At 47.4% G+C, this 18811-nt stretch overlaps 1 pseudogene; it reads left to right on the top strand.

Moving 5' to 3' along the window:
• Window positions 1-10566: 10566 nt before the first annotated feature.
• LOC129504504 (mitochondrial fission regulator 2-like) lies at window positions 10567-11863 on the top strand (annotated as a pseudogene).
• The last annotated feature ends 6948 nt before the right edge of the window (window positions 11864-18811 follow it).

The following is an 18811-nucleotide window of genomic DNA, read 5'->3' on the forward strand; positions in this document are numbered from 1 at the left end:
CAGGTCTCCTGGAGACCCTCTTACTGAAGTCCCTTTGTCCCTGGCACATGCCCAAGCTCTCCCTTCCCTGGACTTTTTCACACTCTCGCCAGACTGTCTCCTACCAGTTGCTCTCCCTGCACTGAGTCCTACTGAAAGACTATGCAGTCTCCTCCAAGAAGCATGCTGTGAACCCTGGACCCCAATTCCCTGTGGTCATAAGCATCTGTGGGCACCCCATACCCCCATCAGCTCCGCGGTCAGTCTTGTTCACCTTGGGAACCGCAGCAGTGCCTGGTCCATGTTTGGTCGATTAATTAGCATTTATCAGAAGCATTGCATCCAGGTTACAGAGGAGGAAGCCGTGATTGTGTGTGGAGGGCAGAGGCGGAGGGCTTTCAGGAGGAAGTGTGTGTGGGGGGGTGGAGGGACATGTCCATGACTTGCATCAGCTCCCAGTTGCCAAGCTTTTGTCGTGCTGCAGGCTGTCCTCAGTGGGTGGGCTGTATCTTCCTGAGGTTACAGCCCTGCTGGGGAGAGATGAGCTTTCTCTCTAGACCTAGTTCACTAGCTCTCTCTGTCACGCTGTCATCTACGCCATGTGCTCCATCCTTTCCTGGTTTTAGCACAAGGTCACCATTTCCGAGGGGGGCTTCCAGGCTGGGAGAAGCTCTGCATTCTCCTGGAAGGACTCTCGGCCACCTTGCATTCCAACAGCAATGCTCTGACCACCCCAACCCAGAGTCAGAGTTTCCCTTGTTAGTCCCATCTGGCCTAGCATGTCCACAATGACAAGTCTCAGGGAGCAAAACCCATCTAGTTCAGAAAGCTGTGTGCTCAGGAAGAAAAGGTGCATATGTGCATGGAAAGCGTGCAAACTCCTCGTTAGCTGAGCATCAGCAAAAATAAGAGAAAGATCAGTTGTGGCAGGTGCCTTTGGGTGTGGTGTGTGTGAAATCCAACCAGTCATACATTTATGGTCTGTGCATTTTTATTTATCTATGTTATGTTTACATTTTTAAAACATTATAAAAACATCATGTGGGCATCCCAGGGGGCTCAGCAGTTTAGCGCCGCCTTCACCCCAGGGCATGATCCTGGAGTCCCCGGATGGAGTCCCACTCAGGACTCCCTGCATGGAGCCTGCTTCTCCCTCTGCCTGTGTCTCTGCCTCTCTCTCTCTCTCTCTGTCTCTCATGAATAAATAAATTAAAAATCTTTAAAAAAATAAAAAATAAGTAAAAACGTCATGCTCCATTGTCAATCTCCTTTCTAACTTAAAATAAGCTTAAGAGGTTGGATCGGGGGGATGGTCTGGCTGCAAGGCCTACCTTCATTGGTGCTGAGGCCTGCCGGACTCCCCTGGTTGAGCTGGCAGGCAGCTGGCACCTGCCTCACTCACTGCCCTCAGGGACGGGCACACTCCCCAGTCAGTGGCAAAAGCAAAGAGGCTTGGCATTCTGTCACGGAGCCAGCGCAGGCCCAAGAAACAACATATGAACAGGGTCCCAGAAGCCCTCCCCTGCGGGTCCTATTCCAGTATCTACTCTCTAAAGTTTGGGTGAACGTCCATTGTAAGGTGAAACGAGTAAGGAGGTTCCCACACACGGACCCCCTGTCCACTGACGCACCCAGGGACTACCAAGACACGCATTGTCCCAGAGGTCCCTCTGATCCTTGGGGCCATTTTATTGTGCACGACTTAGCTGAATCACCACGCTTCAGATGTTTTAAAATCAGAGAATGAGAAAGTGCCAGAGCGCATGTTTCCTGGGAGAACATCTTGCCCAAGAAACGATTGCAGACACTAGTATTAATCTCAAGCAGTGCTGAGCTGGAGCCGGGTCCTACCAGCCAACTGGGGAGCAGCCAGCTCTGCACGCGGGGACTCCCCGGCGACAGCCCGCACGCCCCGGTGGGAGTAGTTCCCCAGGGGCGACAGATGCTACCGGCCAGGGCTTCCCCTCCGGCCGCTGGGCCCGGGGCGCTCCTCCAGCACTTCGCTGGCAAGTCGAGCTCAAAGTGTGAGTGGGGAGTAAATTGCCCTTGGCGGGGGCCGCTGTCCCACTCGCTGAACATCTTGAGCATCTTGGTTTGCTTTGGACTGAGGCGTGGCTCCGGGGGCCCTGGGCTCGGCGGCGGAGGAACAGGAGACTTGCTGGCTCAGAAGCGGAGGGTACTTGGCAGCCTGTCACAAGAGACTCTTTGTTCACTCGAGCTGGCACAGGCTGCTGGCTACCCCGCGCCCCAGGCCAGGGAGGGGGGCCCTGCTGTGGGGAGCCAGCCAGGAGACTCCCCGAGACGACCGGCATCCCCAGAGTGCTTGTGGGTGTCACTTGCTGGCCTTTCTCAGGAGACCAAGCTGGTGATCCTCTACCGGGAGGAAATCCCAATGGGATTGTGCCTTTGGCCACAGAGCTCTTCTTGATCATTGTCTGGCTCCTGGGATTCTTACACTGGACCTGTCGAGCAGGTGCCATTACCAGGCCGAGGGCGGGAAACGGCTGCCATGGGTCACTTCTGGCTCCAGATTCCCTTTTTCCAGCTCTACCCCAGGCTGGCCCAGCTGGTGCTCTGCTCCCGTTCCCTCCTGAACAGCAGCAATACTTACACCAAGGGAGCAGCCCCAGCGCAGGGAAAAGAGGGCAGGTAACCAGCCCCACGGCGAGGGGACAGTGATGGGAATGACCTGAATGGTGGCTGTCCTCTGAAAGCCCAGCAATGCTTCCCATCCCACAGGAGCCACAAGCAGAGCTCTGGCTGGAGAAGCCTCCCCACTAAGAAGGAAGTACGCTTGGTTTCCCTCCCTCTTCTCCTTTGTTTTTTTTTTTTTTTTTTAATTGTCTTAACTAGGATCATCTTTCCCTTAGGCCTCACCATCCTGGTGGGTACAGTGAGGACGTGGGGACAGCACTAGATTTGAGATTGGGAGACAGGGCCCTGGTCCTGACCCTGGAAAGCCACTGACCTCTAGACTGGTGGTTGGTCTTCATCCCCTACTAGGATGTATCCATGATCCACAACTCCCCACTCCTCCCTATCCTGCCCACTATCCCTCGTTGGGGAGCAGAATTCCCGGCCCAAGACACCCTTTCTATGAGCCAAGTTCCACTAATAAAGGCAACTCCAGCCCAGAAAGTGCGAGGGACCCCATGGTAGAGACTGTCAGTACAATAAATTGCTCTGTAGAATAGAGCTATTCTCTTGTCCCCAAACCATCCCCAGTAATAGTGCTTGGAGCTGACTGCCAGAAGGGCCCTACAACACCTAACTCGGTTCTATACATGCTTTTCTCTGTCAGTGCTACCCTCCTTCTAGAAATAAAGGGAGGTGGGAGGAGAAGACTTTACCCTTGTTGATATGACCTCAAGCACTAACGGCACTCCAACATTTTTTCCTCAAATATTCCCCACCAGAAACCCTTCTGCAAGCCCCGAATGCTACCCAAAGGAGCATGGAGGATGTGGCTGGGTTCCTGACAACTCCCCCTCCATCTCAGTGGCACCAGAGATCTCAGAGTTGGAAGCATCCTCAGAGGCCACCTGGTCCAGCTTCTGCCCCAGGGCAGGACCCCTCCCTACATCCACTTGGTCTCCACACAAAACCTCCCAGCGATCTGGCTACAAGCTGAAGTGCCTGGAATTTTTTTTTAAATTTTTTTAATTTTTTTAATTTATTTATGATAGTCACACAGAGAGAGAGAGAGAGAGGCAGAGACACAGGCAGAGGGAGAAGCAGGCTCCATGCACCGGGAGCCCGATGTGGGATTCGATCCCGGGTCTCCAGGATCGCGCCCTGGGCCAAAGGCAGGCGCTAAACCGCTGCGCCACCCAGGGATCCCAAGTGGCTGGAATTGTAAGGAATTTCCCACACCCTCAGTCCCAATCCACCTCCCTGTGGACCAACCAGCTCAGCCCTGGGGAATTTGCTCTCTTCCAGACTGCAGCCTTGCAAATTTATGAAGACAGCACGGGGGTGCTCTTGGTGATTCCAGGGTAGACATCTACTGTTTCTTCAATCATACCTCAGATGACCAGGCTTTCAGAGCTCCCTTCTGGACACAGTCAGGATCCCACAAAACCTAGACACCATGTGCCTGGAACAAAGGATGGGGGCTACTCCCTCCCTTTATGGAGTCTCTGCTCTGACTGGGTTAATATAGCTGAAAACTGCACAGCCACAAGTGACGTGCTAATTCATATGGGATTCGTGGCTGTCTAGAATTTCCAACTTTACCCCCATCTTGTCTTTGCACAGTTAATTATTTGAACTGAAATGAGGCACTTTACCTTTTAAAAGCTTGTCCTTTCCCTATCAGCTTATTGGGTTTTTTTTTTTTCTTGTCCTGATACTCAGTCATCTAACCTATGAGCTCCCCCATGTAGCTCTGTGGCATCCTGAGGTGGTAAGTCACACAGGGTGACCCCAAAGACAGAGATCCAACACCCGATGTTACAGTCTCTTCTTGGTTGACTCTGAATCATTGAAAATTAGTTAATGTCTCTTTTCAACCACATCTTAACAGCTCTGAGTGTAATAACATTGATTCCACATCTCAGAAATCTTTTGTTTTTTTAAAAATCACTTATGCCATGGAGATTGTGTGCCCATGCTATTGTATCCCCAGTTCAGACAGATCCAGAGGGTTCTTACAAAAGTGTTTGCACCAAGCCTAATGCCCACTACGGTCAAGCCTGTGGGATGTCCATAACCACCTCTCATTAATTTTTCCAGAATCTTCTGCTAGGGTTCTAGGTGCAATGTTTCTATGCCACACACTGTCTTCCTAGTGTTTCATGGGTGAATGAAGTATGATGTGAGTGTGACAAGATACATATGCAATGTCACAAGGAGACACAGTTGTGCCTTCCACGGTGGGATTTCTGAGTGAGGAGAGGCTGAGAAGTGTCTTCTCCTCTTATGTATCTTTCCTAATATGACAAACTCTTTTCATCTTTATGCCTTTTAGTTTTCTTTTAACCAACTGTGCCCTGACTAACCTAATTTTGAAATTTCTCCCAGTGTCTACACCTAACGAAGATGAAATTTGTACCCACTCCCCACCCCTCCCCGCCAGAAGCAGGCAATTTAGACTTGGTGGGGAAGGAGTCTAAATGCCCTAAGCCAAAGTGTCCCTAAAGTCCCTTCCCAACTACAGGACTGGGCTCGGAAGTAGGAGGGGTGGGAAATGCCAACTGACGGGGAAATGTTGGAGACACCCCTATCCTGAGCCTGTATCTCCCTCCAGGTGTCCCCAGCAGGGAGGGGCTACCTGGCTGGAGGAGGTACACTGGGCAAGTTTCTTTACTTAATTCTACATCTATAAAATGGGAATGATAATACTCACTTTGCAGGGTTCGCTTTGCTCTGGGTCAGTAGTCCGGACTCCACTCTTCTCCCTCTGGTTTCCTATCTGGGTGTCCCCAGAGGGGATGCAACCTGGTTGAACGTGTTCCTTCCTTATCAAATGAGTAAGTCCACCTCCATGTCCTGTGAGATCTCTTGTGGTGCTCAAGGCCATGTGCCAGATGATTTACCTGAATTCTGCTTTCATCAGAGTAACCTGCAGACTGAGGTACGGTTAATCATTTGCTAAATGGTTCGGTTTTTATTTCAGAGAAACACCTACCGCACATAGTGCATATGAGAAAGGTTTGCATTGTATGAATTATTTTCCCATTTGAAACCCAGAATCTCGCTCAAATGGCTTTCCAACCCGTATTGTACTGAAGTATCCTGTTTGTTCCATTAACTATTCACAGAGTCAACTGGGGAACCGTTGTTATTAATTTCAATGGAAAGCTAAAATGCAGTTCATTTTCTATAATTGCAGGCCCACGGTCTAAAGAGCCAGCAAAAGCTTTTAATCTGAGGCATTTTTAGAAGAGTATGATCAGAATTACATTGAACATCTTTTGAAGGTACATAATTATGAAAACCTCAATAACATTGACATTCAAAGAGCATGGATGCTAAACTCAAACGCAGTGAACGAGCGGGATGGCCGTCTAAGTTGCTCCTGATGGAGGAATGCTCACGGGGAATGTTTGCACACCTCGGTTTTCCAGTTTATTCAAGCTCCGCAAGCTCTTCATGCCACATGGTGGGGATGTGCCGGCTCCCCTTCTACATGCAAGGTGTTCAGAGCTTCAGAGAACCTGCACCAGGCCGGGGGCTGCACACCCAGGGGAGCGAGGGAGGGTGGGCGGTCCCTCCAGCCACCAGAGGGCGTGAGAAGGCGACACAGTTCACCGTCTCCCCGGAGCGCATTCCCAATGCACTGAGCACCCAGCCCCCGCACCCGGGGTTCTGGAGCCCCGCTGCTCCAGTTTGCAGAAAAAAACTAACCGGTTCCTCCACTTGCTACCTTCTTCCAGACTACCCAGGAGTCACAAACACTCGATCAAGCCTGTCATCCCGTGGGTCGCAACCCCAGGAGGATGGAGCTCCGCCCCCTCCCCCCAAGGAGAAGGACAGTAACCGAGGGAAGGGGAGTGACCGGGACCGAGGCCATCAAGAGCCCCCTCGACCCCCGCAGCACCCCCCCCCCCCCGCGGAAGGCAACTTAAACAACATCGCCACCAGACAGGTGGCTGGAGGCTGTGGGAGATCAGGTGAAGGACAGATGTCGCTTTCATTCAACACGGAAATCCGTTTTTACAAACATAGGCGCCAGACCATGCTGCTCAGGAAGGGGGCTGCAGAGAGGAGGGAGGCACCTGAGCCTGTTTCGGGGCAGCGCCGACACCCTGCTGGAGCGATGATGAATGTGCTACGGAAGCAGGGACAGGGACGAGGGGCGCGGGGAGTCCCAGGAGGCAGTGAGCACTTGAAGCAGCTTTGGCGGAGAAGAGGCCCAGGGTGCAGGGGCGGGGGATAACAGGGGCAAATGAAAGACCGAGGAAAAGTCCTGTTGGGCGGGGGTGGGGGGTGGTGTTGGGTGAGGTCTCAGAGGCAGGTTGGGGTTGTGGTCGGTGGGTCCTGTAAGCCTTAAGGCAGACTAGGGAGTCTGGGTTTTATTCAGTTGGCCAGGAGAAGCCAGAAGTGGTTATAGAGAGCGCCAGGGTCAGATGTCTGATTTAGGATGCCAACTCTGAGCCTTTGTTGTCATCACAGCTGGGTGGGTAAGAGGGGACAGTTTAACCACTGTAATGCTGGGAGCTAGTGAGGCAAACCCACATGCTCCTCCGGTGCTCCTTGCTTCCCCCACAGTCCCTAGGAGACCATCCGTGTCAGTCTCTTTGGTGGGGAAAAATTGGATTTTCATTCACTTTTTCCTAAAAACTAAAAAAAAAAAAAAAAAAAAAAAAAAACTAACAAATACTTAAAATACAGATGGGTGCTGACACCGTCATCCACTCTGCATATTAAAGTCACGTGTCATGGGGGAGATGAGAAAAGTCATTAACAAGAAGTGACCCTCTGCAGAGAAAGGGGCACCTTCTTACACTGTTGATGGGAATGCAAGCTAATGCAGTCACTCTGGAAAGCAGTATGGAGGTTTCTCAAAAAGTTGAGAATAGGGCTGCCTTACGATGCAGCAATTGCATTACTGGGTATTTTACCTCAAAGCTACAAATGTAGTGATCCGAAGGGGCACCATACATCAATGTTTATAGCAGCAATGTCCACAACAGCCAAACTATGGAAGGAGCCAGATGTCCATTAACAGATGAATGGATAAAGAAGATGTGGTATAGATATATACATTGGAATATTACTCAGCCATCATAAAAAAGAAATCTTACCATTTGTAATGACATGGATGGAACTAGAGGGTATTACGCTAAGTGAAATAATCAGAGAAAGAATTATCATATGATCTCACTCATGTGGAATATAAGAAACAAAACAGAGGATCATGGGGGAATGGAGGAAAAAATAAAACAAGATGAAATCAGAGAGAGAAACAAACCATAAGAGACTCTTAATCATAGGAAACAAATTGAGGGTCACTGGAAGGGAGAGAGGTGGGGGGGGTATGGGGTAACTGGGTGATGGGCATTAAGGAGGGCACGTGATGGAATAAGCACTGGGTGTTATATAAGACTGATGAAGCACTGACCTCTACCTCGGAAACTAATAATACATTATGTGTTAGTAATTGAACTTAAGTAAGAAAATAAAAAAAAGCCAGACAGAAAAATAAGTACCGTATGATTTCACTCATATATGGAATCTTAAAAAACCCAAATAAACAAAAAGCAGAATCAGACCTACAAGCACAGAGAACAAAATGATGGTTGCCAGAGGGGAAGGGGGTGAAGAGATTGGGCAAAATGGATGAAGGGAAATGGGAGGTCCTGGCTTCTAGTTGTGAAATGAATAGTCATAAGGATAAAAGGCCTAGCATAGGGAACATAGTCACTGGTATTGTAATTGCATTGTATGGTGAGAGATGGCAGCTATCCTTGTGGGGAGCATAGCATAACATATGGAGTTGTGTGCCTGAAACCAACGTAACATTGTGTGTCAATTATACTCAAATTTAAAAATTGTATTTTTTAAAAAAAGAGGTGATTCTCAAAGAAGGGTGTCGGGAGGAACCCACACATCTGCATTCATTTTCATTATGTTGTGACTTGTTGCAGTTTGTGTGTGTCTGGTTAAGAGGATTTAAAGGTTTTATAATTTAATGTTAAGTATACTGAGCCTGGAAAAAAACTGACAGGTGGCTTTAAAAAGACTACTGCAAAGAAACTGAGACTAACAATATAAGTCTTGAAATCACACGTAGACACCAAGGGTCAGCTGAGACTGCGGCTTCTCCTGGGAAGAGCCCTCATCAACCACCCAGCAAAGAAAGCATCCCATCTGGCAGTCTCAGGCCACCAGTGTTTATTTTAGAAAAGCCAACAAATCTGTCATTTCAAGAAAAAGATGCTGTAACAATAAGTGGAAACATAATTCTTTTTAAAGATAATTTTCCTCTAGAGGAAACGTATGCTATTGGAATAGTGTTTTGAAAATGAGATATTTGGAAATGTCTTACTATTATGGCATTTTTATTGTCGAAAGGTTAGATTTGTAGTTGCAACCTGTAATAACTCTCATGTGCACACTTCAGGTTGAAACAGAATTTTCTAATTACACAAAAATCTACCTTACAGTGTTTTGAAACCATTTGTTCAAAATGTAAAATTGCAAGAGCTTTTAATTAGCATGCAAAATAGACTGACATCAGAGAAAATGGAAATTTGTAGCTAAATTGAAGCAACAAACTGTATAATTGGTGGATGGACACAGAAGTGAGTATGGAGATAAACCAGTCTCAGAGATGTATGACAGCCAAGTACCAATGCAAATTAAATTCTAGAACCAGTTTTTCTAGATACTGTATCATCCAGTTCTTCTGATACTGTATCCTCAAATACAAAATGAAGTTTTTTTTAAAAAAGAATGATGTATATCCAAGCAGATTGTTTTCACTAAAACTTAATAATAAATACTTTGGCTCAGGGCAGTCTGGGTGGCTCAGCAGTTTAGTGCTGCCTTCAGCCCACAGGTGTGGTCCTAGAGACCCCGGATCGAGTCCCACATCAGACTCAATGCACGGAATGGAGCCTATTTCTCCCTCCACCTGTCTGTGCCTCTCTCTCTCTCTCTCTCTCTGTGTGTGTGTGTCTCTCATGAATAAATAAATAAATAAAATCTTTAAAAAAAATACTTTGGCTCAGTTGGTAGAGCATGTGACTTTTGATCTTGGAGTTGTGAGTTCAAGCCCCACACTGGGTATAGAGAGTATTAAAAAAGATTAAATTAAATTAAAAAATAAATAATTTATTGAGGGAAAAGATTTTTTAAATATTTTTCATAAACTAAAACCATATAAGTGCTATTTCAGGGATCCCTGGGTGGCGCAACGGTTTAGCGCCTGCCTTTGGCCCAGGGCGTGATCCTGGAGACCCGGGATCGAATCCCACGTCGGGCTCCCGGTGCATGGAGCCTGCTTCTCCATCTGCCTATGTCTCTGCCCCTCTCTCTCTCTCTCTCTGTGACTATCATAAATAAATAAAAATTAAAAAAAATTTTAAAAAAGTGTTATTTCATCTTTTTCTTCTATTTTCACATTTTGTGTCTAATGAGTCTCTATACTAGCCAAGTCATATATATATGTCATATATATATATATATAATTGATAGATTAATGTATGTATATTGAAGGGGTGAGTGATCCTGATTCCTTCCTGAGGGGGGTATGCAATCTCAAAAGTCTGAAGAAAACTGCTTTGATGAGCAAGCATGGTTGTCTCATCTGATCTCGCCTCTGGGCAGGCCTGCCACTTCCCAGGGCACAGCCTTCTGGGAGAAGTGCCATGTGGGACACTCCTGCCCCTGGTTGTCTCCTTCACTCTTTGTGTTCTTTTTCTTTTTTTTTTTTTTTTTTAAGATTTTATTTATTTATTCATGAGAGACACAGAGAGAGAGAGGCAGAGACACAGGCAGAGGGAGCAGCAGGCTCCATGCAGAGAGCCCGACATGGGACTCAATCCCAGGATTCCAGGATCACGTCCTGGGCCGAAGGCAGATGCTGCCTGGAGTCAATGAGGAGCGCTCTCAGCTGGGGAGGACCTTGGAAGTGTTTGAATGGAGAAGGCTGTCCTGGACACAGAGATGATCTGGGAAGAGACAGGAAGGCGAGTGGGACACATGGCAAAGGGGGATGAGTCTGTGGTTACCGTCCCTCCATTCAACACATCATCGAAAGCCAAAGAGGCCCACGGTAGGAGGTGTGGGAAAGGGAGGGAGGCCATGGCTGCAGATGGGGATCTGGACCACAAGCCCTGCTCTCAGCTGGCGCATCACCTGCAGAGGCTCTGCATTTGTCTGTACCTTCCCTGGGGCAGGTACCTTGGAGGACTGAGAAACAGCAAAGCTCTGGCACCCATCCTTAGATTGCTCAGAGAACTCATGCCCAGGTAAGGCTTCCACAAGTGAGAAGGTTGCTCATATTGAATATGTTAAGAGAAATGCTGGAATATTTTGATGTTCCGATAGACCAGATTTTGCAGATTAGAGAAAATAAAGACTATGGATCAGCTTGAAGTATTGTTCATATCATCGGGAAAATTCTTCCTCTAGAACTTGTTCCAGGCCTAATTTTGAGAAATAATATATGGAAACATGAAGAAGAGAAAACTGAATTTTTCCATTCTTTGCAACCAGTCTGGAATTCACTGTCACCTGCTCTAAGAAAGAATAAATGAATGAAAAATGATGGGCCTGTAGGAGAAGCTGCCTTTAAAAAGATAGCCGCCCTGGAAGAGGAGCTCACTTTACTCTGCACCCAGATTGCTGCAATCTGTGGGGAGGCAGGGACCCAAAACCAGTGTACATGAGAGCTTCTTTGACTTGAATGACGAGCCTAGCAGTTTGGGACAACAGTCATCACCAGAGACTGCTGAACTGGGTGCCCAACTGGATCCATTTTCAAGTTCAATGCTTTTCCCTCCTCCTCTGCCTCCTCCTCCACTGCCCCCTCAGCTTTTTTCTCCACAGCCTCTGTGTTCTTCTCTCACACAGCCAGGATTGAAAAATACACGTGACTCAGATAATTCAGCCAATGAAATGAAAAAACAGTACCCAGGTGACAACAGTAAGACCAATTACAGTCGTTTAAAAAACCAGGAAAAAAAAAGATGTTCCAAACATGTTGGATGTTCTAAAGGACATGAATAAGGTTAAGCTTCACGCCATTGAACGGTCACCTGGAGGTAGACCCATTCATAAGAGGAAAAGACAAGATTTACATTGGGATCCAGTGTCTTTAATATCCCATGCACGTAAGAAGAAGTTTGCTTTCCAAGAAGATGATTCTTTTGAGAAAGAAAATAAGTCTTGGGAATCTTCTCCATTTTCCAGGAACTTCAAGAGTGAGCTATAATAATGTGAAGTTAATGTTTTAATTTTCTTAAGTGTATTGTTCATGATATATCTTTGCCTTCAAGTTCTCTTAAAGTACCTGCACAGAATGGGCTATACAGTTGTTGCTGGTACCGCTAATGTTTCTGTTGTTTCTGTTGTTTCACACATTCCTTTTTTCTTTTGACTTACTATGAAGCTTTTTGAAATAAAACACTTGATTTGAAAAAAAAAAAAAACGATTGAAAAATAAAATAGGGACGCCTGGGTAGCTCAGTGGTTGAGCCTCTGCCTTCAGCTCCGGGCGTGATCCAGGGGTCCTGGGATCAAGTCCCACATTAGGTCCCCACAGGGAGCCTCTTTCTCCCTTTGCCTATGTCTCTGCCTCTTTCTATGTGTCTCTCGTGAATAAAAAAAATAGAATCTTATAAAACAAATAAATAAAAGAGAACAGAAAAAAAGAACCAAAGCTCAGGCGGAGCATAATGTGGGCCTTCCCTGGGTGCTGGAGGTGGTGTAAGAGGAGCATGGGGGGGTAAAGTGAGCAGGCCCCACAGGGCTGGGGGGGGGCTGGTGGGATCAGATAGGGAAGAGAAGAGAGAAGCATGGAAATGAAGGAACCAGGGGCTCCTGTGTCCCCGGGGCGTGGGGGAAGTACACCGTCAGACCCTTGAAATCCAGCCACAGACACCTTGAAAGCCCGGCCAAAATGCCACAGGAGCAAGCTGTGGGAAAGAGATCCGAGATCCAAAGCAGGCACGCTTAGACGCGGTGTCGTTTTCAGGCCAGGGAAGCAAAAAAGAAACAGAGCAAAGAAAGCGAGGACCAAAGTGAAGGAAATGAGGTATGGGCACAAAACAGAAGCAGACAGGACAGGCTCAGGGCCAGCAGGCTGGGGTTCCTCTCACGATCTTGGGGTTTTTACCCTGAGCAGTGTCAGTCCTCTTGTGTACCCACAAGCCACTCTGTGCAAGGTCTTGCGAGTGTGGCAGTGACCAAGACAGGCTCTGACACTGCCACCTGGAGCCTCCATGCTACATGGGCTAAGGAGGGTCTTCCTGCTTTTGGCGGAAAAGCCCAGAACCTTGACGGAGAAAGCCTAGCTTCCTAGAGACCTGTGGGTCCAGCACCTGGTGCAACCTGACCTGCAGGAGGGTGGCCAGGCCAGTCATAGCTTTGGAGAACAGGCATCTTTGTCAACGATATGTGATGTTTCTAAGAAGCCCTTGTTCACATTTACTTCTGGATAATTGGAAATCCCATCTATTCAATTATATGGAAATAATAGTGCATTGAGTATAGTTTGCATTGTCAAGTAGCTGGGACAGATCATACATTCTTTCCAGGGGCAGGAACCGTCCAGGGATGGGCTGATTCAACTCAGGGTCTGGCCCACCGGCCGCCAGTTCAGTCTTCCCCTTGCTGCCCGGCCACGTCAGATGTCAGGTGGCAACAAGGGAAATGTGACAAATAGGGCGGCAGATAGATGTCAGACAGGAAAGCAAAAGCAAAGACAGGGTCAGAACGTAGATTTCTGATCCCCAGTCAGTGCTCACACACAAAATCCAAGGAGGTGTCCCCTGGCCTGGTGTGGGATCTGGCGTGGCCTTCGTATCATCATGGGACAGAACACAGCACTGTGAGCTCATCGCTCCACCAACGCTCTGCCCTGGGAGCCCAGCTCTCCGTGCCTCAACTTCCCCTGGCTGTGCAGTTGGAATAACTGCAGTGTTTACTTTGAAAGCCTGTGAGGAGTGAGCGCATAAATGTGTGTGAATAATGCTTGGCATAGAGTCGACTTTCAATAAATGTTAGTTACTGTAATTTCACTCAACCACAGAAACCAAAGGAATTTTTTTGGGTTGAGATGCTGTATTTATGGAGGTTTCCAAATTTCTTACTGAATTTCAACATCAAATTGTCAAGCTACCATCTCTGGATTCTGAAGTATACTTGAGATTTTCTGCCAAGATAGGTACTGTGAGAGCCAAGAGAAGGAATTGAGAGGGCGCCTCCGACGAAGTTCCCTGTTTAGAAATTAAAATGGAAATGTGAAAGTACAGAGCTCAGATCAGGAGCATGGGCTGAAGTCAGCTGGTCTAGCATTAAGAACCAAGAATGTCAATCTTTTTCAAAGTCAAGGATGAGAGAAGTAAATTAGAACATAGACTGAACACAGTGTGCAACCTTGCAAAGCTCCTCTAAGTTAATTCCCGGTCTCTCTAAAGTTCTGGCAGAGGACAGTGACATTATTCACCGTTTTCATCTGACTCATCCCTGTAAACCTCCCAAGGGACAGAGCTATCCTACTCATTTTCGCTGTTTGTTGAATGGATGCTGACTGTGGCAGAGCACTCCTCTTGGGGAGGGCAGATGTGAAAAGGGGGAAAGCAGCTCTATCCCCTATTTTTGGGACATGCCGTGTGATCAGGGCACAAATGGACTATCCTGGGGTACAGTCCGGTCGTAGGCAGCCAACAGGGACACTTGGGTGCAAGTTCTGGCTTCTGGGGTCTATTTGTCCACTTGTTAGTTACGTGCAAATAAGTAAATTCCTAACCCCAGCTTTCTTCTTTTATCAAATGGGTATGATCTCCACCAAACATGTCTCATTAAGTTATTATGAGAATGAAATGAAACATCTGTAATGAACGCAAAACATGTGCAAGTAAAGCATTGATGTTAGGATGTAGTTAGATGCGTGGTGTTCTTGTGTCACTTGCACTCCTTGAACATGCGTAGGGGAACTAGCAAACCTGCCTCGGCATTACACCCAAATAGGTAAGCCAAAAGAAATAAATCACAATCTTGTGTTTCCCATACAGACTCATTTTGCTGATTTCAAACTACAGAGGTCTGGCTAGCGACGGACTTTTTGCTCACTGTCAAGCGCTTTTGTTGTTGTTTTTTTGCTACAATGCCGTTTCTATTATGGAAAAGTCAAAGAGTCTCTTGCCCCCTTCTTTCTTCCTTTCCCTTTCTCCCATTTTTCCTTCTCTGTTTGCTGGAGTGCTTGCAAGCCAGGCCCAGACACCATGTTACTTCATCCACGAAGACTTGTACATTTACATTTTGCCAGACTTGTTGCTAAAACTCCCCAGCTGCCCTGCATCCATCCGCCTTACCCGTTGGCCTCTGGTCTTCCCCAGCCCCATCCGCTGCGGAATCTTGAAAGTCATCAGTGGTGCAATCCAGAGATGTGTCTCCATTCTGTGCCTCGGCTTCTCTGCAGCTCTGACACTGCTGAGCATCGCCTGACGTCCAGTGCCAGGTGCTGTTAGGTGTGCGGGTGGCCAAAGAGCCGACCCGAGGCGCCTGCAGCTGCTGAGGGGGGCTGCAGTGGGGGGTGGGGGCAGCATCAGAGGGACAAGCACAGCTGAGGGGCACGGGGCAGAGGGGGCCCGGGGTGCAGCGGGAGTGAGAATTTGGAGGAGCAGGGCTGGACGCTGTGCAGCTGCCGGCCTTGGGGCTGGGCCGGGAAGGATCTGCAGGGCAGGCAGGTCCTCCCGGAGGGCGGCACGGCTCGAGCAGCAGCCCGGCCACGTCTGGGAGGGTGAGTCACTTGAGTAATCAGGGTGCGTGACAGAACCTGCCGAGTGCACAAAACACGCACAATACTGAGGGCAAACAAAAGTTAGGGTTCAAAGGAAACTCGGAAAGCAGGAAACTCCCTTCTAGTGCTTCTCAGTGACTCCTAGGGATGTGTAGCCAGTGTCTCTGTCTATACATTGACTACAGCCTGTTTAGTGCAACGCGTCAGCCACTTTATATGCACGATCTCTGAAACTTGCACCCACCTAGCGGAGTAAGCACATAACTTCTCATTTGCTAGATGAGAACACGGAGGAGCTGAGATTAAAGGACTTGCTCCAGGTCTCTGAGGCTGGTAAGTGCAAGCACAGACCTCTCAGCCTGTTTGGCTCCATGCACTGTGTCGCCCAGCTGGCCTCCCCCTAAATTAGTATCATGTGCACCTCAGCACACATCAGTGCTTTTGTTGCAGAGCAGGGGCAGGAAAAGAGGAGTGATCGCCACCACGTGATCCGGAGGTCTCTAAACAACTGATGGTGCGCAGTCCAATGGCAGCAGTGAGCCCGTATTCCGCCTGACGCCTCCTTAGAGGCTTTCCCTGATTGCCTCTCTCACACAGCTCGTTTCCACCGCATGCCCTCTGTTCACCTGGCTTTTTTTCCTTCCTTGCATTTATCACCTCCTAAAAGCATATGATTTCATTTTAGCGTTTATGCTTTACCTCTTTCAACTGTAAGCTAACAGATAGCTGACAACTTTGTCTTGGTAACTGGTGGATTTTGAACACCTAGCACAGTGCCTGGCATGTAAGCAGGTGCTAAGGAAACCTTTGTTGAGCAAAAGGGAGAAAAAGTATCAGTATTTTGTGTATTGTGCACACCTGACATTTATTTAGACATTAAAGATAACAAATGAAAAAGATATCTTCCTTTCCCAAGTGTCTACATTCCAGCCAGGGAGAAAGGCTCTATTACTGAGAGCAATCATTTACAATTACAAATGGAATAGTGAGGTCCCTGTCATGGAAATATTCAAGCAGGGGCTAGAAGACCATGTTATAGAAGTGATTCTTATATCAGAAAAACACAGAGAAGGACTTCCCATCTAAGGTTCTATGATTGGGGTCAATGGGAAAAAGAACTATCTAAAGTATGGGGACTTACATGACACAAGGAAATCGGATCCTTTGGAATGACTTAAAGGTAAGAGGGGATGAGAACTCATTTTCCATATAAATATTCAGTAATTCTCCACAGGGGTAGCTTTGCTGCTGTGAGCACCCACTTCTCTGCAGAGTAACCACCTACATCAGCACAGGCTGGGACCCCAGGATCAGGAGGACAGCCCATGCTGTCAAGAGGGCAGGCAAGACCCAGAGGCTCACACCATGGAGGAAGGATACGGCCACAGAAGGGAGGAGGCAAATCGACCCAATTGTTCTGGGGTGTCACTTCCCCAGGATGTCTGGTGGTGGGAGGGTTGCAGTCATGGGTATGTGACTGAACACATCCCATGACCTTAGACATTCTTGCAGAGTTGTGGATGAGAGGAGACTCCCTAATAAAATCTTGGCACAGTAAAGACGTCCTTTATTTTTAACAGTTGCCTCCACCCTCAAAACCTCAACACTGGACAACCGTGTTACTTCTCTACATCAGATGTAGATGTTTCTACAATAGATATTTCTAACATGACCAGTCTTCAACCAGTGGCCAGTTTTTGGGCAATTCAAGGAAGGGTTGTTGTTGGATTCACCCTTAAAACTGAAAACTTTTGAGGAACAAAGGCGGGGTACTGGTAGAAGTTTGCAAAACAGCCCAACTTCAAAGCATGATGTGCAGGTGAGTCACTAGAGCTCAAATGGAAATCTTGGCGCACTGGGCATGCAGTCACCCTTCTCCTGGCTGGAGGCCTGCCTTCTGCTGTGCGCGGGGAGGTGTTAGGTCTTCTACTCCTTTGTGTGATTAAATTTCAGCATCTCTTACCGTAGGTGCTTTATAGCTGGTAGGCACTGCACTTACATGTTCACCTTTACTAAAGAGCTTTTGTGTTGCCATAGAAATTAATAGCTAGCACAGTTCAATGGAGTAGATTTACACTGTAAAATGGCAAGAGCTTTCTAATAAGGACTCTGAGGAGTTGAAACCTTGCCTTCAGCAGGCAAAGAAGAGAGACTTCAGAGAAGGAGCTCGCTTTACAGCTAGCTCCCTCGCCTGTGACTGGGCAGCAAGTTCACTCTGCCATGTAACCTACACTGTTTTATCACCGAATATGGACAAATGGAAGAAGGTGTGAATTATGAAAGATGAAATTAGGTGTTCTCAGAGGTGATCCAGAGCCTGAGAGTCATGCATACAGTAGGTGCTAGGTGGATTCTTGTTTAAATGATCACAAAGGATAAAGACCTATCAATCACTGAAATGTGCCTGGGTATTCAAGTGCTTAAGGCAACTTGGAACCTGTAATAGTTCAGCATGAAGCTTAGATACCCACTCTCACTTTTTAAATGTTGATTTATTTCTTATATAAAGTGCCAAAGTAACTGCAACTCCATTTAAGCTTTCAAATTCCAAAGAAGTTAAGTCTGAATTAATGGGACTTTGCTGGACTATCACATGGGTCCTGTAGGGATGAGAAACAGGTGAAGTACCCTTAGAAGCTGAAATTCAGGTTTGCTAACTTTAAATTTAAGCCATCCACTTATACAAGGTTTCAAACATTTGAGGAATCATAAAAACAGGCCACTTCAATATGCAAAAGAATGGAAACCAAGTTTGGAAGTTACAGCAATAGAATCTGCAGACTGCATGGTCTTCTCGTGAGAAAGTACAGTAGCTAATTTGGAGTGTGAGTAGTCCACTACACTACTTGAAAACTTGCTCATATTGCACAGTATCTCGAGAAAACTAACCCTCTAAAATCTCTGGATTCCTTTCTTTCCACCCACAAGGCCTCCTTGAGCAGCACCAGAGACCCCCTCATAGCGCTGACAGTCTCAAAAATAAATGGAGCGTAGAATTCCCCACACCTGTGTCAGCTGTGCATAGTGACTTCTAGTCCAAAGACTACAGTATAAAGGGAAGAGCAAGCAACTTTACTGTGGAGAAACCTAACACTCTACTTAGGCCAGGTGAACAAGGTCAACACCAAGTTATAGGTCATGCTGACAGCTGCAGCCTCACTAAATGCCATGAAGACATGGCATTTCACCTGCAAACCCACAACCCCAGTCTAATTATGAGGGAAAAAAGCAGACAAACTCCAAGAGAGGGCATCCTACACTAGTGCTCAATATTGTCAAGATCCTCATAAGCAAGGAAGTCTGAGAAAATGGCACAGTCAAGGGGAGTCTGAGGGGGCATAACTAGATGTAATATGGTATCCTGGAAGGGATTTGGGACAGAGAAAGGACACTCGGCCTACATTCTCCCTCTAGAAT

Source organism: Nyctereutes procyonoides, unplaced genomic scaffold, assembly GCF_905146905.1.
Source record: "Nyctereutes procyonoides isolate TBG_1078 unplaced genomic scaffold, NYPRO_anot_genome, whole genome shotgun sequence".
NCBI classification, from domain to species: domain Eukaryota; kingdom Metazoa; phylum Chordata; class Mammalia; order Carnivora; family Canidae; genus Nyctereutes; species Nyctereutes procyonoides.